Here is a 23,516-nt window from a genome sequence, read left to right as displayed (position 1 = left end):
CGTAGTAAACAAACTGTTTGATGACATTTATTCCGTTTTGCTACGTGTACTCATTTTCCTTAAAAAATAAAAATAAAAATGGAGATGGCTGTCTGCAGGTGGATCTAGGATGCTAGCTCTGAGAGTCTCAGAGGCTCAGCAAGAGGGAGGGAGTGATGGAGGTTCAGATATTGGTCTAATGGTTTCAGCCAGAGTTTTATGGAATTTTTAAATCTACTGGCAGCCACCTACCTGTTTCCATCATTTTCTAGGAAATCTAAACCTGAAATTGGAAGTCCAGCTTTGGTTTGAACTGAAGATAAAGCTGCAGCTGTGAGAGTGTGAGTACTTAGGGTGATAGAGCTGGAGGAGACATCGAAGCACACACATGTGCAGACAGAGACACTTTCAATTCTATTTTTTTCCTGCTTTGTTTTTACATGTAACTGAAAAAATAAAGGCTTTTCGAAAGTAATGAATGCCTGTGTACATTACTTTTCTGAATCTGTTTGCAAATATATACTGCTTTCAAATTTTTGTCAAAATACTTTTTCCCTGAATACAATATTTCAAATATATGAAAGTACATCTATAAAATGAAATTATCTGGTATCTCTCAGTAGCGTGACCCTACCCCCTGACCCAAAGGGGTCTGTAATCATTGAATGAGGCCTCCCTTCCAGACGTGTGCCTGTGCTGAAGGCACATGACACCCTGCACACCCACAGGGTCTTTTCCAAAATAAGAGTCACATTACTGAGAGAGGGGGAAGATGGCGGAAGAGTAAGACGCGGAGATCACCTTCCTCCCCACAGATACACCAGAAATACATCTACACGTGGAACAACTCCTACAGAACACCTACTGAACGCTGGCAGAAGACCTCAGACCTCCCCAAAGGCAAGAAATTCCCCTCGTACCTGGGTAGGGCAAAAGAACAAAGAGACAAAAGAACAAAGAGACAAAAGAACAAAGAGACGGGACCTGCACCAGTGGGAGGGAGCCGTGAAGGAGGAAAGGTTTCCACACGCTAAGAAGCCCCTTCGCGGGCGGAGACTGCGGGTGGTGGAGGTGGGGAGCTTCAGAGCCATGGAGGAGAACACAGCCACAGGGGTGCAGAGGGCAAAGCAGAGAGATTCCCACACAGAGGATCAGTGCCGACCAGCACTAACCAGCCCGAGAGGCTTGTCTGCTCACCCGCCGGGTCAGGCGGGGCTGGGAGCTGAGGCTCGGGCTTCGGTCAGGAGTGTAGGGAGAGGACTGGGGTTGGCGGCGTGAACACAGCCTGCAGGGGGTTAGTGCACCACGGCTAGCCGGGAGGGAGTCCGGGGAAAAGTCTGGACCTGACTAAGAGGCAAGAAACTTTTTCTTCCCTCTTTGTTTCCTGGTGCGTGAGGAGAGGGGATTAAGAGCGCTGCTTAAAGGAGCTCCAGAGATGGGCGCGAGCGGTGGCGAACACTGCGCACCCCAGAGACGGGCATGAGATGCTAAGGCTGCTGTTGCTGCCACCAAGAAGCCTGTGTGCGAGCACAGGTCACTATCCACACCTCCCCTCCTGGAAGCCTGTGCAGACTGCTACTGCCAGGGTCCCGTGATCCAGGGACAACTTCCCCGGGAGAACGCATGGCACGCCTCAGGCTGGTGCAACCTCACACCGGCCTGTGCCGCCACAGGCTCACCCTGCATCCGTACCCCTCCCTCCCCCGGGCCTGAGTGAGCCAGAGCCCCCGAATCAGCGGCTCCTTCAACCCCGTCCTGTCTGAATGAAGAACAGACACACTCCAGTGACCTACATGCAGAGGCGGGGCCAAATCCAAAGCTGGACCCCGGGAGCTGTGAGAACAAAGAAGAGAAAGGGAAATCTCTCCCAGCAGCCTCAGGAGCAGCGGATTAAATCTCCACAATCAACCTGATGTAGCCTGCATCTGTGGAATACCTGAATAGACAACGAATAATCTCAAATTGAGGAGGTGGACTTTGAGAGCAAGATTTATTATTTTTTTCCCCTTTTCCTCTTTTTGTGAGTGTGTATGTGTATGCTTCTGCATGAGGTGTTGTCTGTATAACTTTGCTTTTACCATTTGTCCTAGGGTTCTATCCGTCCGTTTTTTTGTGTGTGTTTTTTTTTTTTTTACTAAAAAATTTTTCTTCTTAATAATTATTTTTTTATTTTAATAACTTTGTTTTATTTTACCTTACTTTATTTTATTTTATTTTATCCTCTTTCTTTCTTTCTTTCTTTCTACTTTTTCTCCCTTTAATTTTGAGCCATGTGGATGAAAGGCTCTTGGTGCTGCAGCAAGGAGTATGTGCTGTGCCTCTGAGGTGGGAGAGCCAACTTCAGGACACGGGTCCACAAGAGACCTCCCAGCTCCACGTAATATCAAACAGCGAAAATCTCCCAGAGATCTCCATCTCAACACCAACACCCAGCTTCACTCAACGACCAGCAAGCTACGTTGCTGGATACCCTATGCCAAACAACTAGCAAGACAGGAACACAACCTCACCCATTAGCAGAGAGGCTGCCTAGAATCATAAGTCCACAGATACCCCAAAACACACCACCAGACATGGACGTGTCCACCAGAAAGACAAGATCCAGCCTCATCCACCAGAACACAGGCACTAGTCCCCTCCACCAGGAAGCCTACACAACTCACTGAACCAACCTTAGCCACTAAGGACAGACACCCAAAACAATGGGAGCTATGAACCTGTAGCCTGCAAAAAGGAGATCCCAAACACAGTAAGATAAGCAAAATGAGAAGACAGAAAAGCACACAGCAGATAAAGGAGCAAGATAAAAACCCATCAGACCTAACAAATTAAGAGGAAATAGGCAGTCTACCTGAAAAAGAATTCAGAATAATGATAGTAAAGGTGATCCAAAATCTTGGAAATAGAATAGACAAAATGCAAGAAACATTTAACAAAGACCTAGAAGAACTAAAGATGAAACAAGCAATGATGAACAACACGATAAATGATATTAAAAACACTATACATGGGATCAATAGCAGAATAACTGAGGCAGAAGAACAGATAAGTGACCTGGAAGATAAAACAGTGGAAATAATTAATGCACAGCAGAATAAAGAAAAAAGAATGAAAAGAACTGAGGACAGTCTCAGAGACCTCTGGGACAACATTAAATGCACCAACATTTGAATTATAGGGGTTCCAGAAGAAGAAGAGAAAACGAAAGGGCCAGAGAAAATATTTGAAGAGATTATAGTTGAAAACTTCCCTAATATGGGAAAGGAAATAGTTCATCAAGTCCAGGAAGCACAAAGAGTCCCATAAAGGATAAATCCAAGGAGAAACACCCAAGACACATATTAATCAAACTGTCAAAAATTAAATACAAAGAAAATACATTAAAAGCAGCAAGGGAAAAACAACAAATAACACACAAGGGAATTCCCATAAGGTTAACAGCTGATCTTTCAGCAGAAACTCTGCAAGCCAGAAGGGACTGGCAGGACATATTTAAAGTGATGAAGGAGAGAAACCTACAACCAAGATTCCTCTACCCAGCAAGGATATCATTCAGTTTTGATGGAGAAATTAAAACCTTTACAGACAAGCAAAAGCTGAGAGAGTTCAGCACCACCAAACCAGCTTTACAACAAATGCTAAAGGAACTTCTCTAGGCAAGAAACACAAGAGAAGGAAAAGACCTATAATAACAAACCCAAAACAATTAAGAAAATGGGAACAGAAACATACATATCGATAATTACCTTAAATGTAAATGGATTAAATCCTCCCACCAAAAGACACAGACTGGCTTAATGGATACAAAAACAAGACCCATATATTTGCTGTCTACAAGAGACCCACTTTAGACCTAGAGACACATACAGAGTGAAAGTGAGGGGATGGAAAAAGATATTCCATGCAAATGGAAACCAAAAGAAAGCTGGAGTAGCAATTCTCATATCAGACAAAATAGACTTTAAAATAAAGACTATTAGAAGAGACAAAGAAGGACACTACATAATGATCAAGGGATCAATGCAAGAAGAAGATATAACAATTGTAAATATTTATGCACCTAACATATGAGCACCTCAATACATAAGGCAAATACTAACAGCCATAAAAGGGGAAATCAACAGTAACACATTCATAGTAGGGGTCTTTAACACCCCACTTTCACCAATGGACAGATCATCCAAAATGAAAATAAATAAGGAAACACAAGCTTTAAATGATACATTAAACAAGATGGACTTAATTGATATTTATAGGATATTCTATCCAAAAACAACAGAATACACATTTTTCTCAAGTGCTCGTGGAACATTCTCCAGGATGGATCATATCATGGGTCACAAATCAAGCCTTGGTAAATTTAAGAAAATTGAAATTGTATCAAGTATCTTTTCCGAAAACAATGCTATGAGACTAGATATCAATTACAGAAAAAGATCTGTAAAAAATAAAAACACATGGAGGCTAAACAACTCACTACTTAATAACGAAGTGATCACTGAAGAATTCAAAGAGGAAATCAAAAAATATGTAGAAACAAATGACAATGGAGACACAACGACCCAAAACCTATGGGATGCAGCAAATCAGTTTATAGGAATACAATCCTACCTTAAGAAACAGGAAATATCTCGAATAAACAACCTAACCTTGCACCTAAAGCAATTAGAGAAAGAAGAACAAAAAAAAAAACCAAATTTAGCAGAAGGAAAGAAATCATAAAAATCAGATCAGAAATAAATGAAAAAGAAATGCAGGAAAGATCAATAAAACTAAAAGCTGGCTCTTTGAGAAGATAAACAAAATTGACAAACCATTAACCAGACTCATCGACAAAAAAAGGGGGAAGACTCAAATCAACAGAATTAGAAATGAAAAAGGAGTAACAACTGACACTGCAGAAATACAAAAGATCATGAGAGATTACTATAAGCAACTCTACGCCAATAAAATGGACAACCTGGAAGAAATGGACAAATTCTTAGAAATGCACAACTTCCCAAGACTGAATCAGGAAGAGATAGAAAATATGAACAGACCAATCACAAGCACTGAAATTGAAACTGTAATTTAAAATCTTCCAACAAACAAAAGCTCAGGACCACATGGCTTCACAGGTGAATTCTGTCAAACATTTACAGAAGAGCTAACACCTATCCTTCTCAAACTCTTCCAAAATATAGCAGAGGGAGGAACACTCCCAAACTCATTCTACGAGGCCACCATCACCCTGATACTAAAACCATACAAGAATGTCACAAAGAAAGAAAACTACAGGCCAATATCACTGATTAACATAGGTGCTAAAATCCTCAACGAAATACTAGCAAACAGAATCCATCAGCACATTAAAAGGATCATACACCATGATCAAGTGGGGTTTATCCCAGGAATGCAAGGATTCTTCAATATACACAAATCAATCAACATGATACACCATATTAACAAATTGAAGGAGAAAAACCATATGATGATCTCAATAGATGCAGAGAAAGCTTTCGACAAAATTCAACACCCAGTTATGATAAAAACCCTGCAGAAAGTAAGCATAGAGGGAACTTTCCTCAACATAATAAAGGCCATATATGACAGACCCGCAGCCAATATTGGCCTCAATGGTGGAAAACTGAAAGCATTTCCACTAAGATCAGGAACAAAACAAGGTTGCCCACTCTCACCACTCTTATTCAACATAGCTTTGGAAGTTTTAGCCACAGCCATCAGAGAAGAAAAGGAAATAAAAGTAATCCAAATCGGAAAAGAAGTAAAGCTGTCACTGTTTGCAGATGACGTGATACTATACATAGAGAATCCTAAAGATGCTACCAGAAAACTACTAGAGCTAATCAATGAATTTGGTAAAGTAGCAGGATACAAAATTAATGCACAGAAATCTCTGGCATTCCTATGCACTAATGATGAAAAATCTGAAGGTGAAATCAAGAAAACACCCCCATTTACCACTGCAACAAAAAGAATAAAATATCTAGGAATAAACCTACCTAAGGAGACAAAAGACCTGTATGCAGAAAATTATAAGACACTGATGAAAGAAATTAAAGATGATACAAATAGATGGAGAGATATACCATGTTCTTGGATTGGAAGAATCAACATTGTGAAAATGAATCTACTACCCAAAGCAATCGACAGATTCAATGCAATCCCTATCAAACTACCACTGGCATTTTTCACAGAGCTAGAACAAAAAATTTCACAATTTGTATGGAAACACAAAAGACCCCGAATAGCCAAAGCAATCTTGAGAACGAAAAACGGAGCTGGAGGAATCAGGCTCCCTGACTTCAGGCTATACTACAAAGCTACAGTAATCAAGACAGTATGGTACTGGCACAAAAACAGAAAGATAGATCAATGGAACAGGATAGAAAGCCCAGAGATATACCCACACACATATCGTCACCTTATCTTTGATAAAGGAGGCAGGAATGTACAGTGGAGAAAGGACAGCCTCTTCAATAAGTGGTGCTGGGAAAACTGGACAGGTACATGTAAAAGTATGAGATTAGATCACTCCCTAACACCATACACAAAAATAAGCTCAAAATGGATTAAAGACCTAAATGTAAGGCCAGAAACTATCAAACTCTTAGAGGAAAACATAGGCAGAACACTCTATGACATAAATCACAGCAAGATCCTTTTTGACCCACACCCTAGATAAATGGAAATAAAAACAAAAATAAACAAATGGGACCTAATGAAACTTCAAAGCTTTTGCACAGCAAAGGAAACCATAAACAAGACCAAAAGACAACCCTCAGAATGGGAGAAAATATTTCCAAATGAAGCAACTGACAAAGGATTAATCTCCAAAATTTAAAAGCAGCTCATGCAGCTCAATAACAAAGAAACAAACAACCCAATCCAAAAATGGGCAGAAGACCTAAATAGATATTTCTCCAAAGAAGATATACAGACCGCCAACAAACACTTGAAAGAATGCTCAGCATTATTAATCATTAGAGAAATGCAAGTCAAAACTACAATGAGATATCATCTCACACCAGTCAGAATGGCCATCATCAAAAAATCTAGAAACAATAAATGCTGGAGAGGGTGTGGAGAAAAGGGAACACTCTTGCACTGCTGGTGGGAATGTGAATTGGTACAGCCACTATGGAGAACAGTGTGGAGGTTCCTTAAAAAACTACAGATAGAACTACCATATGACCCAGCAATCCCACTACTGGGCACATACCCTGAGAAAACCATAATTCAGAAAGAGTCATGTACCAAAATGTTCACTGCACCTCTATTTACAATAGCTAGGAGATGGAAACAACTTAAGTGTCCATCATCAGATGAATGCATAAAGAAGATGTGGCACATATATACAATGGAATATTACTGAGCCATAAAAAGAAACGAAATTGAGCTATTTCTAATGAGGTGGATGGACCTAGAGTCTGTCATACAGAGTGAAGTAAGTCAGAAAGAGAAAGACAAATACCATATGCTAACACATATATATGGAATTTAAGAAAAAAATGTCATGAAGAACCTAGGGGTAAGACAGGAATAAAGACACAGACCTACTAGAGAATGGACTTGAGGATATAGGGAGGGGGAACGGTAAGCTGTGACACTGTGAGAGAGTGGCATGGACATATATACACTACCAAACGTAAAATAGATAGCTAGTGGGAAGCAGCCGCATAGCACAGGGAGATCAGCTCGGTGCTTTGTGACCACCTAGAGGGGTGGGATAGTGAGGGTGGGAGGGAGGGAGACGCAAGAGGGAAGAGATATGGGAACATATGTATATGTATAACTGATTCACTTTGTTATAAAGCAGAAACTAACACACCATTGTAAAGCAATTATACTCCAATAAAGATGTTAAAAAAAAAGAAAAAAGAGTCACCTTACTCATCTTTTGCATCTTGTCTTTTCCACTCAATATGAATTCTTAGGATTTATATCTGCATCTTATTAATGCTTGTGGTTTGGGCAGATTTTGACATGTTTATTGTTCATTTATAATTTTACACGAATTTGCTGTTTAAATTATGAGCCAATCTCTTTGTTTGTTATTAAGCATGTAACACAAACCAGGGATACTAACCCAGTATCTGAGTAGTAGTTTGCATATGCTTTCTCCCCTGTTTTCAAACAATTCTTAGTATATTCTCCATTTAGAATGTGTTTTAAATCTCAATAATATTGCAACTTAAAAATTATGTAGTTCACAATTCTAAAAATACAGTGAACAACACTCCAAGAGCAAATAAGGCAGCCCCTAGAGTTTAAATTATTCAGAGCCCAAGAAGAGTCAAGACAAAAAATGAAAAACTTTAGAATAATCCCACAGTTAGCTGTTGATCCTGAGAAAATAAAGTTGTTGCCCTGTATATATATATATATATATATATATATATATATATATATAGAGAGAGAGAGAGAGAGAGAGAGAGAGAGAGAGAGAGAGAGAGAGAGGGAGAGAATAGCTGGTTATGATCAAAGGAGATGAAATATAAAATGCATCTGCTTAAAGTAGCTCTGTACATACCACTTTCCTCCCCTCTGGGTTACCTGTCCCATCTATGCTTCTGCACCAGTCCAATTCAGCACTTCAAGGATGAGCCAATGGATATGGCCAACACCCAGGTCTCTTGACACAAGGTGCGGGATTTCATCTCCTCTGTCACCTTCCTCACCCAGAAGGGTTGGTGAGTGAGTACCCACAGGGCACAATAGCAGGGAGTGTGATCGACCATTTCTCCAGCCCTGGAAGCCCATCTTCTGAAAGGGAGACTGCTCTGTGTCCTCTAGAGAAGGTGAGGGATGGAAACTCATCCCATCTTACCACTTACCTGGAGAGGTGACCTAGGCTCTGTCAACCTGAGCTTGGGCATCTGTGATGTGGGACTCACGATATCTGTGTCACAGAGCTGTCCTGAGGGGTGAATGAGGAAACCTGCCCAGAGTATATGGCACGTGGTGGGACTTCAGTGCCTTTTAAATGTTGGGATCCAACAGTAGGGGCTGCCTGAGCCTCGGGACTAAGGCAGGAATTATGAAAAAGTTCTCACTGTTTCTCCTACAGAGATTACATACATCTAGAGGAAGGGAGCAAATATCTCTCTGACATGTGTTGACTTGAAGGGTTTGAGATAGTAGGTTCTCTTCATTCTCTGGTGTTACAGAATCTCCTAAGAGCTGCTCCATATCATTCCTGTGTGCTGATCCTAACCCAGTTCCCCACGCTGGGAAGACAGGCTTGCCTTTGACTCACCTAGTGAGCTCAGTGAGAGATGGCACCAGGGCAGCAAGCCGTAGTGTTTGCCTAACTGCTGCTCCTGGACTGCTTTGTACGTTAATATGTTTATAGGAAAATTTGGGACTCACCCCATATTCACCAGTGCAGGGGTCCTGAGATTATGCATCATCCAGCCACATCACACCAGGACTCCAGCCATCTGCTGTCTCCCTGAGAGGCAAAATTCCGAGGGTTACTAACACTTCTTTGTTTCACTCTTTCATTCACTAATAACTAAATATATATTGAGCTCAAAACCCATAGTATTCCATTAGAGTTGTCTCTTTGCCTCTAATGTGGAGGGAAGAGGAAAATATGGGGAAAGTCAATGGTTAAATCTGAGATGACATGGCTCCTGCACATTAACTTTTATACTTTTAAGGAACTGAAGATTTTGTTTTAATCCCTCTTTGTACCTCTCATCCCCATACAGTCACAGGCCTCTGTCTCTCTTTTTCCCTTTCTCTCCCACCCTTCAAAATCAAAGTTCCAGAAAGCATTTTCTGCATTCCCTTTTAACACTCTTCACTTCCCACTGTCTCCTTATCTCACTGCACTGTAGCTTCTGTCCCCATAATTGCAATGAACGTGCTCCCACCAAGGTCACAAGCTTCCTTTTTGTCACTAGGTTCAGATACTTTGTATAAATATGTTAACATACTGAGTGTTACTTTTAATAACCACTTAAAATATGCATCTTTGTGCAGACTGCTCCTGTCACTTAATATCAAATCTTTGACAGTTTCCCAAGCTCTGGAGCAGGAGGTGCTGGGTACAAATCCAAGCCGTCCTGCTCCCTAACTGTGCAGTCCTGGGCCAAGTCCTTGTTCTCCCTGTTCCTCAGTTTTTCATCTATAAAATGAGGACTAGCAACAGTATCTACCTCATAGAGGTGCTGGAAGCACTGATAAACTCATACATCAAAAGCACTTGGTACATAATACATTTTAGCCAATTTTTTATTTCGTTTTCTCTATATCTTTATTGATATTACTATCCCAGCTGTTATGAAAAAATAGGACTTAGACTGATGCTTATTCACAGTCAGTGACGTTTGGGGGATGTTTTTACTGAGTGTATCAGTTTCTTAAGGTTGCCATAAAAAACAAAAAAACATGAAATTCGTGGCTTAAAACAACAGAATTTTTTTTTCTCTCTCACTTCTGGAGACCAAAGTCCAAAAGCAGGGTGTTGGCAGGGCCACACTAGAACAGCAAACTCCAGTCTCTGCCTCCATCTTTACGTGGCCTCCTTCCTTGTGTGTGTGAGATCCCCCTTTCCTTTCTCTTATAAGGACACCAGTCGTTGGGCTTAGGGGCCACCTTAAATTCAATATGAACTCATCTCACGATTAATTACATGTGCTCAGACCATACTTCTGAATAAAGTCGCATTCACAGGTATGGGTTAAGGCTTGGACATACCTTGTTGGGGGATATAATTCAACCCACTACAGTGATATAAGCAGGTTAAAAAACTAAAATGAGATCTTACCTTTTGTACAGAAGCATATGAATGCATCAGTACATGCATAAATACCCAAATTCCCATATAAGAAAACTTTGGGGAAAACATAACCCAGATGAAAACATTAGCAGGGATTACCTTTGAGTGCTGTGTTTAGGGTATTATTGTATTATTTCCTTTTCTATGTGTTGTATTTTTACCTATAACAAATATGTATTACTCTTGTAAATACACAAAATAATAAAATCACTGGGAAACATAAGCAATCTCTGCTCACCTACAGGAGAGCCATAAATTTAGAAGAGGAACATGCCTGAGGCACTGGAAGGGAGAACAAGATGTTGGGGAGCCCATTCCACAGTGTAACAGGACACAATTCCCCCAATTCCAAACCATATTGCTTACTATCAATATTTTAAATTCACTGTTATTAAACTGGGGGAAAATGTTGTACCTCGGTTTGGTTTGTTTTATTGTGCCCTAATAAACAGTGAGGCTGAGGGTCTTATCAGATGAGAAGCACTAGTTAGCATACATGGGAATAGCTGTGGGGCTCAGCAGCCACAGAATCTGTTCACATCTTAGTCTTGTGACTGGCTAGCCCTGCCCTCACGGTGACTGATGGTTAAAGTGGGGCAACAGTAGCTCCTCCTCATAGGCTGTGAGGAGGATAAAATGAGTAAGCATAGGGTTAACACCTACCTCAGTGCTGGGCAGTGAAGAGATCAGGAACAAATATTAATGATTCTTATTATTATCGTACCTAAATGGATCATTAGAAATTATAGGATCATTTTTATTAGTATGTGAGCTTATATTGACTGGCTTGACTTTCAAAATATGGTGTTTATCATAAAAAGTAGTTTATAAAACTGTAAGTAGGATTTCACCTCATTGCTATTCTTCAAAATGCATAATTATACTTGCATAGTACAATTTCTGAAAAAAATATGTAGTCAAATGTGGACAGTTCTTATCTACGGGAAACAGACTTTTAATGATTTTTTTTCCTTTCATGCATTGTCTATCCATTTTTATCTACAACAAAAGTGTCTTGGTTTTGGAAGTGTAAAATATAATAAGAATAAATATCCCTAGCCTTTCCCATAGGAAAGTAGGTCAGCATCAACATGGGGAATCCTTAAGCCACGGGAATTAAGTAATGGGTGGTCTCAGAACTAATTCATGAATCTACCACATGACATTCCTAGTTGGGCTAGGAGAAAATCAGAGATGCCAGCAAGCATTTCTCTCTCATAAACCTTACATTCAGCAGTCAGACGACATCTCCACTTCCCAGGATTTTAGTGAAGGTCATGAGATGAAAGTAGTTTCACAACATGCTTCTTTCTGTTCTCTCCCAAATAAAGCCCCTTGAGCTAAGAGCAAGCCATGTATTTAACCACCAGTTAGCCAAGCAGTGAACTCCACAGGGAAGGGAAAGGGTGAGGGTCTGCATGAGATCACCTAGCACCCAGCCCTACAGCATCCAGAGGGGAGAATGCTTAAACAGCAGGATTCAGAGGAAAAGTTTAGTCACAGGATAAATCAGACAAAGTCCCCAGGAACAATCAACATGTGAGAATGAAATCAACTTTAAAGTACCTTCCTTATGCAACTAAAAATAAGAAAAGGAAAATACACACATGCCCATCAGTTGCAATACAATATCAGCTCAAGCTCAAAATGGGATGCATGCCCAAACCAACTGAAGGATTTGGGTGTTAGTCTGAACACAGGAAAACTAACTGACTGCAATCACATCTTCTTTCACCAGGATGACCCAGATTAGGTTTCGGATGTACAGACCTAACTGAGCAACAGTGTGAATGAAAGACAGAAAAATTAGGCCTGGACAAAGGGAAGAAGTGTCATATTCAGGAGGCACTGAGACACTGTTTAGAGCTAGCTGAGACATGGCAACTCTAAGACTTTGAACACAGCAGAGAAAAAGCGACTAAAATTAGTGTCTCCTGATTCTGTTAGCAAAGAAACTGAGAAAACAGGTGTGTCCATTTTAGAAGCTCTGAAAGAGAATATATATGGCATAACATTCATAACATATACATTTCCTTTCTGCTCCTTCAAATCCAAATGATCTCTATGAGCTCTTTTTATTTAAGTCATCTGTTTTCTTAGGGGAGAACAGAGGAGAAACCATACATATATTTATTGAAGTTTTATGATATTATAGATCAGATATCTTCTATCGGTTTGTTCATTTTTCCTCACAACAGATCTGAGGTAGGTATCAACATGCCATTTCATAGATGACCCACTATACTATCACACACATCTACTTAGAGGCATCTTTCTTCATTTTCCATGGGTTATTTTTTTCCCAATGAAAATATATAATTTTTAGGAATAGAAACAAAAAGTTTCCTTTAAAGCAGATTACGAAAATTAACTGTTGTATGATCCCAATGCCCGTTAAAGAATTCATGTGTATAAAAAGAATGAAAGGACATGTAGGTAGCTTTCACTTCCTGCTTACTCCTGCATCTGCATCTCATTTCTTTATTAAATGTGAATTATGTGTCTACTGTGTACCAGGCATGGTCAGTCCAATTCCACATCTGCATCCCATACCTTCCCCCTCCTGATCAGTAGACCTGGGTAACTGGAGACATCCACAGGCAGCAAGGTGGATGCTAGTGCGCACACCATGCGGTGGTGAGGTATGACCTCAAAGGGACTCCATTCCAAACAAGTTTAGTCCAAGCTTCACCCTGAGTCCAGGAAACCTGGCATCTAAACAGGAAATAATGCAGTTGAGAGGGGAGAGGTTGTACTTGGGAAACTGAGGCTGCTCGTAACCCTCACCTCTGTTCTTTTGCACAGCCCTAAGAGGCTACTACTTTCTCCTGACGAGACTTCCCTCCCAGAAGGACAGTGAATGTCAAGGTTATAACACTGTGTGGTTTCAGTCTTGGTTCTGTCATGGGTGCGAGCTAGAGCGTTACTTTCTCTTAGTTCTTGGCTGGGTTGCATGATAGATTTCGAGAGTGATTTTGTGTCTGTCTTATCTCTAGGAGGGTGGTCCCTCCCATTTAGTTATCTGAGGGGTCCATCAGAGGTGACATGGAGTTTCTGCTTCATTTAGGGCCTTGTCTCCCAGTGGTGGGGGCCTGGACCCAGATCCACAGGAGACAGAAAGCACAGAGACCACGTTCTCAAAGACAAGCCCAGACTGGGACCCTGATCTGCACATCTAAGTCTCCTGATTTAGTGGATAGTTTTCACAGATTTCTCCCAAGATGAGACCTCCTCTCAGGGTTCCTGTAATGCCCAACACCCCTTATGATCCATCGTTCTCTCTTCCCTCTCCTGTCCACAGAAGTACACCCACAGTGAAGTTCCTCTATAAACTTGCTGGTGAGAAACCATTTCCAACTATGACTAAATATCCAGGAGGAATTAGGGAAAAGATTATATATTCATTAAAAAAATACATTGCAAAAGAAAAACACATAAGCAAAGCAAAATGAAAAATTACAAATTGGGAAAAATATCTAGAACTTGCATACAACAAAGGGTTATATCCGTAATACGTAGAGAACTCATGAAAAAGTGAGGGGGGGAACCAAAAAACATGAAAAACACCAAGAAAGAAAAAGGGGCAATAGATACTAACAGGTATGTCACCAAAAAAAAGTCCTTAAACATGTAAAAATTGTTCAATCTAACTCATGATAAGAGATACAAGGAAAAAAAATAACTACCTCTTCTCACTAAATATATAGTCTGTGAGGAAACAGGCTTCCCAGGCATTACTGGAGCATATGTGAAATGGTCCAACCCCCATGGATAGGGTTTAATGCTATCTAGTAAAATTACTAGTAAAATGAGTTTCCCCTTGGAACCAGTAATCACTCTTCTAAGTAACTAACCCAAAGAAACAATGCAAAAGATAAAAGGGCATAAGCACAAGGTCATTCCTTTCAGAAAAATTTGTAACAGGAAAAAATTAGAAACAAGACAGAGTCCACCAGCAGGGAGCTGGATGATCACCAATGGTCCATCTACATCCTAGCAGACTATGCAGCTATGGAAGCAATGAGGACTCCCTCTCTGTGATGTGACTCTGTGGAGTCATCTCCAGGATATACTGTTCAGTTAAAAAAGCCCGGTGCAGAGAAATGTGTAGAGCTTCTGTCCAATACAGTAGCCACTAGACACACATGGCTATTTGAATTTATATTAGTTATATTAATGAAATTAAAAATTCGGTTCCTTAGTCACAACAGCCACAATTTAGGTGCTCAACACCCGCAGGTAACCTGTGGCTACCATGCTGAACAGACAGATACATAGCATTTTTGTTTCTGCAGAAACTTCTATTGCACAGCACTGGTGTAGAATATGACACCTTTTATCTATGAACAGGGGAGAAAACTAATATATGTATTGTAATTGATTATATTTTTTTAAATGGAAGGTTAAAACTCAAACTAACAAAAATGATTACCTATAAGATGACAGAGGAGCAGCTCAGGATGGAAGATGATAGATATTCTCATTAAAAATATAATACATTTTTTCTTTTTTCTTTTGATTCCATATGTATGTGTTAGCATACGGTATTTGTTTTTCTCTTTCTGACTTACTTCACTCTGTATGACAGACTCTAGGTCCATCCACCTCACTACAAATAACTCAATTTTGTTTCTTTTTATGGCTGAGTAATATTCCATTGTATAAATGTGCCACATCTTCTTTATCCATTCATCTGTTGATGGACACTTAGGTTGCTTCCATGTCCTGGCTATTGTAAATAGAGCTGCAATGAATATTTTGGTACATGACTCTTTTTGAATTATGTTTTTCTCAGGGTTTATGCCCAGTAGTGGGATTGCTGGGTCATATGGTAGTTCTATTTTTAGAAAAAATGGTCATGAATAACCTAGGGGCAAGATGGGAATAAAGACACAGACCTACCAGAGAATGGACTTGAGGATACAGGGAGGGGGAAGGGTAAGCTGGGACGAAGTGAGAGAGTGGTATGGACATATATACACTACCAAACGTAAAATAGATAGCTAGTGGGAAGCAGCCGCATAGCACAGGGACATCAGCTGGGTGCTTTGTGACCACCTAGAGGGGTGGGATAGGGAGGGTGGGAGAGAGGGAGACACAAGAGGGAAGAGATATGGGGATATATGTATATGTATAACTGATTCACTTTGTTAGAAAGTAGAAACTAACATACCAATGTAAAGCAATTATACTCCAATAAAGATGTTAAAATATATATATATATATATATATAATACATAATTACTGACTCCAGGTACTGAAAAGGACAAGAAACAGTGACCAATCCAGTAGCAATGAGCAACTCTAGTTGCTCAGATTGAATTAAACACATTTCCCACTAAAAGGAACCAGGCTTCCTTGGAGAAAAGGCTGATTCTGGGACTAAGCAGGGATTGTAGCAGATGAGTCTCAACCAAACTCTCATACCAGCACACATGTCAAAGACACAACAGCCAACCCAAAGACTCAGAGGCCAACCCAAAGGCTCTCACATGGTCCAATAATAGAACAATTTGAACATCGAAAATATCAATGACTGCAACAGATTAAAATATCAAGTATATAAACGTCTAGAGCCTATGATGACCCTCTAAAAGAAAAACCAAACAAACAAAACCTCCACCTTTGCAGGATCCCAGGGAAACAACTTTTTTTTGTTTTGTTTTGGCTGCACTGGGCAGCTTACAGGATCTCAGTTCCCTGACCAGGGATTGAACCTGGGCCATGGCAGTGAAAGCCCAGAATCCTAATCACTAGGCCACCAGGGAACTCCCAACAACTCACTATTTTGAAAAGTAGAAATACTGCAAAAGAATTAAGCATTAATCCTTATCTTCTGTGTCAACCAGACCTCAGTGTAACCTCATAGCTGATAAGGGGAAGTTTTTTTTGTTTGTTTGTTTGTTTGTTTTGTGGTACACAGGCCTCTCACTCTTGTGGCCTCTCCTGTTGCGGAGCACAGGCTCCGGACACGCAGGCTCAGCGGCCATGGCTCACAGGCCTAGCCGCTCCGCGGCATGTGGGATCTTCCCGGACCGGGGCACAAACCCATGTCCCCTGCATCGGCAGGCGGACTCTCAACCACTGCGCCACCAGGGAAGCCCCTGGAAGTTTGTTTTATAGAAGAATTCCAACTAATAAACGCAAAAGAAATTATAGAATTAAAGCATTACTGGGAATTCCCTGGCAGTCCAGTGGTTAGAACTCCACACTTTCACTACTGAGGGCATGGGTTCGATCCCCGGTCAGGGAACTAAGATCCCGTAAGCTGTGTGGTGTGGCCAAAAAAAAAAAAAAAGAATTAAAACATTACCATTTGCAGCCATTAATGAAATATAGATCTAGGCCATAATCTTTAAGAGGCTAAAAAATCATGAGTTAAAATGTCTATGGGAAATTTCATAATGGGTGGATCAGACCGACAACACCTGGACCCAGTGGTCAGTCTCAAAGACACAGTAGGAAAGACAACCAGATATGATGAGGCTCCTGATGTAGGGCTACAGGAAGTACAACTCCACATCTCAGGTACTCTTTCCACAAATCCGAATCTGAGCAAGCCTCTATATACACAGTAATTACCACTTTAAAGGAAATAGGATGGGCCAGAGGAATAGAACAAACAGCACAATAGAGATACAATCAACATAAGCCAGAATGCAAACTTCACAGGAAAAAGATCCAGTTTGTTAAGTAAATAAATGGAGATTAAAAAAAGAGGACATTTGGATGAAAAGAGACTAAGATTTCAGAGAAATTAAACTTAAAATCGCAATGAGATACTACCACATGCATATAAGAACAACAAAAATGAGAAAGATAAAAAATATCAAATTGTCTAATGCATAGTAACTGTGATGATTATCTTTTAATTTTTATAATTAGTATCTTCACATTTTTGTTAAATAAATATGGTCTGGGGCTTCCCCGGTGGCGCAGTGGTTAAGAATCTGCCTGCCAATGCAGGGGACACGGGTTCGAGCCCTGGTCTGGGAAGATCCCACACACCGCGGAGCAACTAAGCCCGTGAGCCACAACTACTGAGCCTGTGCGTCTGGAGCCTGTGCTCCACAACGGAAGAGGCCGTGACAGTGAGAGGCCTGAGCACCGTGATGAAGAGTGGCCCCCACTCGCCACAACTGGAGAAAGCCCTCGCACAGAAGCGAAGACCCAACACAGCCAAAAATAAATAAATAAATTTAAAAAAAAAAAGAATCAAGTATCTTTTCCATCTTAGAGTAACCTGTGCTTTCAACCAAAAAGATTCCCCAGCAACATTTGACTACTGACAGTTCAGTGAAAATATAATACCTAGAAACTGTAATAAAAATATTCCCATGACAATAACATCAAAAAGTACAAACTACCTAGAGATAACCTATGTTGCACATCCATGTCCACAAATGTGAAAGGCCTAAACTCTGAACGCTGCAAAACATTGCTGAGAAAAATTAAATCAGGACTAAATAAATGAAGGGATATACCATCCTCCTAGGTCAGAAGACTGAGTATTGTTAAGATGTCTATTCTCCCCAAACTGATCTATAGATTCCTTGCAATCCCAATAAAAATCCTAGTGTGGGGGCTTCCCTGGTGGTGCAGTGGTTGAGAGTCTGCCTGCCGATGCAGGGGACACGGGTTCACGCCCCGGTCCGGGAAGATCCCACATGCCGCGGAGCAGCTAGGCCTGTGAGCTATGGCCACTGAGCCTGCGTGTCCGGAGCCTCTGCTCTGCAACAGGAGAGGCCACAACAGTGAGAGGCCCGCGTACCGCAAAAAAAAAAAAAAATCCTAGTGTGGGACTTCCCTGGTGGTGCAATGGCTAAGAATCCACCTGCCAATGCAGGGGACATGGGTTCGATCCCTGGTCCGGGAAGATCCCATGTGCTGCAGAGCAACTAAGCCTGTGTGCTACAACTACTGAGCCTGCACTCTAGAGCCCACGAGCCACAACTACTGAGCCCACGTGCTCTAGGGCCTGCATACCGCAACTACTGAGCCTGCGTGCTGCAACTACTGAAGCTCATGCACCTAGAGCCCGTGCTCCGCAACAAGAGAAGCCATGCAATGAGAAGCCCGTGCACCGCAACAAAGAGTAGCCCCCACTCGCCGCAACTACAGAAAGCCTGCATGCAGCAACGAAGACCCAATGCAGGCAAAAAAAAAAAAATCCTAGTGTGCATATTTTTTTTAAAAATTGACAGAATTATTCAAAAACTCATGTGAAATGTAAAGGGTCTAGTCTACAAAAAACAACTTTGAAAAGAAAAAAGTTGGAGGTTAAGCACTTTTTCGAAACTCATAAATTTACAGTAATCAAGGCAATGTGGTATTGGGATGAAGATAGAAATGTATATCAAAATTAAAAAGTCCAGAAATAGACCCACACATATATGGACAACTGATTTTCAACAAAGCTACAAAGGCAATTCAGTGGAAAAAGGAGTCTTTTCAACAAATAGTACTGGAACAAGTGGATAGCCATATGCACAAACATAAACTGTGATCCATATAATGCACCACATACAAAAGTTAACTCAAAAAGAATCACTGACGTAAACATAAAAGCTAAAACTATTTAAAAATTCTAGAAAAATTACAGTAGAAAATTCTTGTGACCTTAGGTTTGGTGAAGATTTCTTAGATATGAAATCAAAAGCAAAATCTAAACCATAAATGAACAAATTGATGCACTAAATTTCCACAAAATTAAAACTTCCGTTCTTCCAAAAACACTGTTGAGAGAATAAAAAGACAAGCCATTGAATGAATGAGAGAAAATGTTTGCAATTCATAGATCTGCTATCCAGAATTAAAAATCTCACAAAGGTCAATAAGAGGAAAACAGATACTCCAATAAATAAGTGGACAAAAGATTTGAACAGATACTTCAACTAAGATATACAAATGTCAAATAAGCACATGAAAAGATGTTCATCATCATTAGTCATTACGAAAATGAAAACGATGAGAAAACACTACACCCCTCTGAGAAAGTCCAAAATTAAAAGGACTGACCATACCAAGTATAGGCAAGGCTGTGGAGGATGAAACTCTCATATCTCATACACTGCTAGTGACAATGAAAAATGATTTGACTACTTAGGAAAAAAATTTAGCAGTTTCTAACAAAGTTAATTTTATAACTACCATATGACCCAGGTGTTGCTCTTCTAAGTATTTACTTAGAGAAAACATATGTCTCAGCAAAGAATTATATACAAATATTCATAGAAAGTTTATTTACAAGAGCCCCAAGCTGGAAACAACCCAAATATCCATTAACAGGTGAATGGATAGAACAAATTGTGGTATATCCATATAATGGAATGTTTCCACATTATAGGAAAGGAAAACTAATCTAAAGTGACAAAAGTCAGTAGTTATATGTGAATGAGGTAGGTTGAAGTAGAGACAGAGGCAGGAGAGAGCTAGGTGGGCAGATTACCAAGGAGCACAAGGAAGCTTTTTGAGGTGATGGATACGTTCATTATCTTGAGTGTAGTATTAGATTCACAGGTGCATACATATATCAAAACTTAGAGCATATACTTTTTTATTTTATTTTATTTATTTGGCTGTGCTGGGTCTTAGTTGCAGCACACAGGATTTTCGTTGCTGCATGCGGAATCTTCGCTGCAGTGTGTGGAATCTTCGCTGTGGCATGTGGGATCTTTAGTTTCAGTGTGCGAGATCTTTAGTTGTGGCATGCGAACTCTTAGTTACGGCATGTGGGATCTAGTTCCCCAACCAGGGATCAACCCGGCCCCCTGCATCGGGAGTGCAGAGTCTTAGCCACTGGACCACCAGGGAAGTCCTTAGAGCATATACTTTACATATGCTCAGTACCTTGTATGTTAACCATACCATAATATAGTATTTGAAATATATGTATATATTCATAATTCTCTGATGCAATTAAATTAATCAGGTGAAAAATTCTTACAATTATGCTCTTGTACATTAACAGATCCATACTATGTCATCAAATAACCAAAATAATCATATGCAATAAAGTATACCCAAATATTTAGGGAGAGTTGATGTTCATTTCCTTCTGAAGTACAGAAATAAAAATATTATATCTCAGGAAAATCATAATGATATTAAAGAGGAACTGGTTATTTCAGGGAATGTAGCTGAGTATCATTCTGTTAGGGAAACAAGGGCTACTACAAAGCATGTAGCTGCTGATGGAAATCCCACGTGCCAAACCTCTTTCCCATGATTAAATCAAAATAGCTTCTGTACATTTTGTGAACCTCACAGGAGCTATTCCACAACATGCTTTTATCATATCTATGAACTCACTTGAGCCAGGCGGCATATCCAAAGAAAGATGTCAAGTGTTGAGCTCTCCTGCCCTTGAACTTGGAGTAGAAGCTCCAGCAGCCATCAGGACACAGATGCTCAGAACCTGCCTCCTTCAGACACCTGATATGAGCTCGGCCACCAGTATGAGGAGCTGCACAGGGAGAGACAGATCAGCAATCAGCATGCTTTACTGGTGTAACTGTGTGCCCTACACTGTGCTAGGCACTGCGTTAGAGACAAGGACACTGAAACAACTGGGTAGTGATCCTAACCACCAGAAGGTACAATGAGCTTCCCACCAGGGCCTTTTACTTCTCCTTTCCTCATATGTCCCCTGAGAACAAAGTGGAAAAGGAATAAGAAGTGGCCTGAATTCATACAAACATCCATGATCCTGTGATAACCACAGGACCATCAGCTTATTCACGTGTAATCACTAAATGTTCACAGAGACCCTTTAAGGAAAGCATCCTTATTCCCATTTTACAGAGGAGGAAGCTGAAGCTCAGAGAGAGTCGTTACCTGTCTCACCTATCGCGCTCCTACCTTTAGAAAGAAAGTGGCAAGAGGACACCCCAGGAGCAGGACACCGCACCCACTGGGGCCGGGCAGGACCCCAATGGCTTTGCCTACGAGACAGCCCGGGCACCGAGCCCCCAAAGCGGAAAAGAAGTGACCTGGATGTGGATCCCTTTGTCTCCCCACACTGCAGCATGGTCCAGCCCCCACCGCGGGTACCTACTCTCCCAACTCAGTTCCAAACACCTGAAGGAGAAACCTACTCTCCTTGCCAGGCCGCTTCTGTCTCCATTAAAAAGTCGTCAAGGTCGCCTTATTGACGTCACGTTTCTATAGTAACCGCCAGGTGCAGGCAGATCTTCCACCACCTTAAGTACCTCCCCACCCTCCTCCACCCCCTCCTCCTTAGCTGAAAGCAAAACATCTTAGCTCTTCAGGCTGCCACTTGGAAAACATACTAATTAGAAGCACTAGACTGGGACCCCGGCAACTGGCAAAAATCTCTGTCCAGTTTCGTCGGACAAAACATGTGCTTGTCGTCAGGAATTGTGTTTGCTTTAAAGAGACAGTCGGGGTGTATTATCAGAACACAGAAACCCAGGGAAGTATGGTAGGGCTCTTGGAGATGAGTTAGCCCTCCCTCTAAGGGTGAATGTGTATTATCACAGTCTATGCTAAGCAGTTAGCCATCTGCAGAGAAATAAAAGACTGTCTATAGTCATGTGACTGAATGATTTAGATACATGTACAAAAATGTCATTGAAGAAATCTCAGAGTGATTTCATGGAGGCAAACCTAAAGCATCAGTCATTTAGAAGGCAGAAACCTAAGTCAATTGAACAATACATGGTTTTTTTCCTGGGGAATTCTTATCCTCCATTCCCAATATTTTCTTCCATGTGGAGGAACAGCCATGACCAAACACATGTAACCTCTCTATACACTCATTCCTCTATCTAGAGAATCACTTACCTGATTAGTGAGGTTGGATGAACAAACAGGTTGCACAGCCCAGGCCCTCTCCCTTCAAAGTTCTTGAACCAACCTGCCCTTATGGAGCACATGTTTACTCTGCCCTCAGGAGTGGGTCTACAAATAGATCCACAGCTCCTTTCCCTTTTCTGTGTCTTGCTGGGTCCCAAACTATTCCTATGGTCTTGCTCTAGAATGATTGAGTCTTTAAGGGGCCTTGAAAATACACCCGTTCTCCATATCTTGACTCTAAACCAACTAAGAAATATGAAAAATAAGGTGAAAATACATCAACTTTATTCCTTCTAAAGGTGATATTGTAGAATGTGGCTCATATTTCCACAAGGGAAGTGGTTTTCGTATTAATGAACCCCAGAACTGCACAGGCTTATCCACCCAGCACTGCTGCATTGGGACAGTCAGAAAGGACCAGGACTGCAATGCATATGTCTCTGCGATCTGGTGAAGGCATCCTATGTGTACTCAAGAAGAGTGGCTTCCTTGCAAGTCTATCCTTGTAGCAGGAGAAAGTGTTTCAGGACACCTTCTTTGAGAAACACTTCTTAAAATGAGTAAACACCCCTTGTTCTGACAGCGTACTCACCAAGGCACCTTCTGAGGATACGGTTTTCCACGTGTCTCAGGGAGCAGTTTGTAGCAATACCTCTCCATCCCTTCACAAGCATGACTGCAGTGGAGCCTCATCTGTGGAAAGGAATTTAGGAATAGATTTCTAAAATTCCAAGAGTATGATGAAAATCATACATCATGAAAATTTATCTTGGGAATCCAAGAAGGAATTGAGGAAATTTCAAAAACTATACCCACATATAAACCCACACACAGACTATAGCCAAAATTATAATGACATCCTATCAAACCTTCAAAGATCAGCAAATCCCTATCCTATCCAAAGATTACAGACTATAGAAAAAGAGAGTTC

At 40.9% G+C, this 23,516-nt stretch overlaps 1 long non-coding RNA gene across 7 annotated transcripts in view; it reads right to left on the bottom strand.

Moving 5' to 3' along the window:
- The window catches only part of LOC113615294 (uncharacterized), a 93,046-nt gene extending 71,170 nt beyond the window's left edge, over positions 1 to 21,876 (bottom strand). For 5 of the 7 annotated variants that reach the window (XR_003430962.1, XR_003430961.1, XR_003430964.1 and 2 more), the window contains exons 1-2: positions 21,629 to 21,876; positions 21,080 to 21,233 (exon numbers count right to left, since the gene is read on the bottom strand). This is a non-coding gene — a long non-coding RNA (uncharacterized LOC113615294). Of the gene's footprint in view, positions 1 to 9,238; positions 9,434 to 21,079; positions 21,234 to 21,628 lie in introns of all 7 variants that reach the window. The other 2 variants (XR_003430960.1, XR_003430963.1) reach the window with 2 other exon arrangements.
- Positions 21,877 to 23,516: the final 1,640 nt, after the last annotated feature.

The sequence above is a fragment of the Aethalodelphis obliquidens genome, unplaced genomic scaffold (genome assembly GCF_003676395.1).
Source record: "Aethalodelphis obliquidens isolate GAN/ISIS:26980383/991018 unplaced genomic scaffold, ASM367639v1 scaffold114, whole genome shotgun sequence".
NCBI classification, from domain to species: Eukaryota; Metazoa; Chordata; class Mammalia; order Artiodactyla; family Delphinidae; genus Aethalodelphis; species Aethalodelphis obliquidens.
This window is presented reverse-complemented; position numbering and strand designations above follow the sequence as displayed.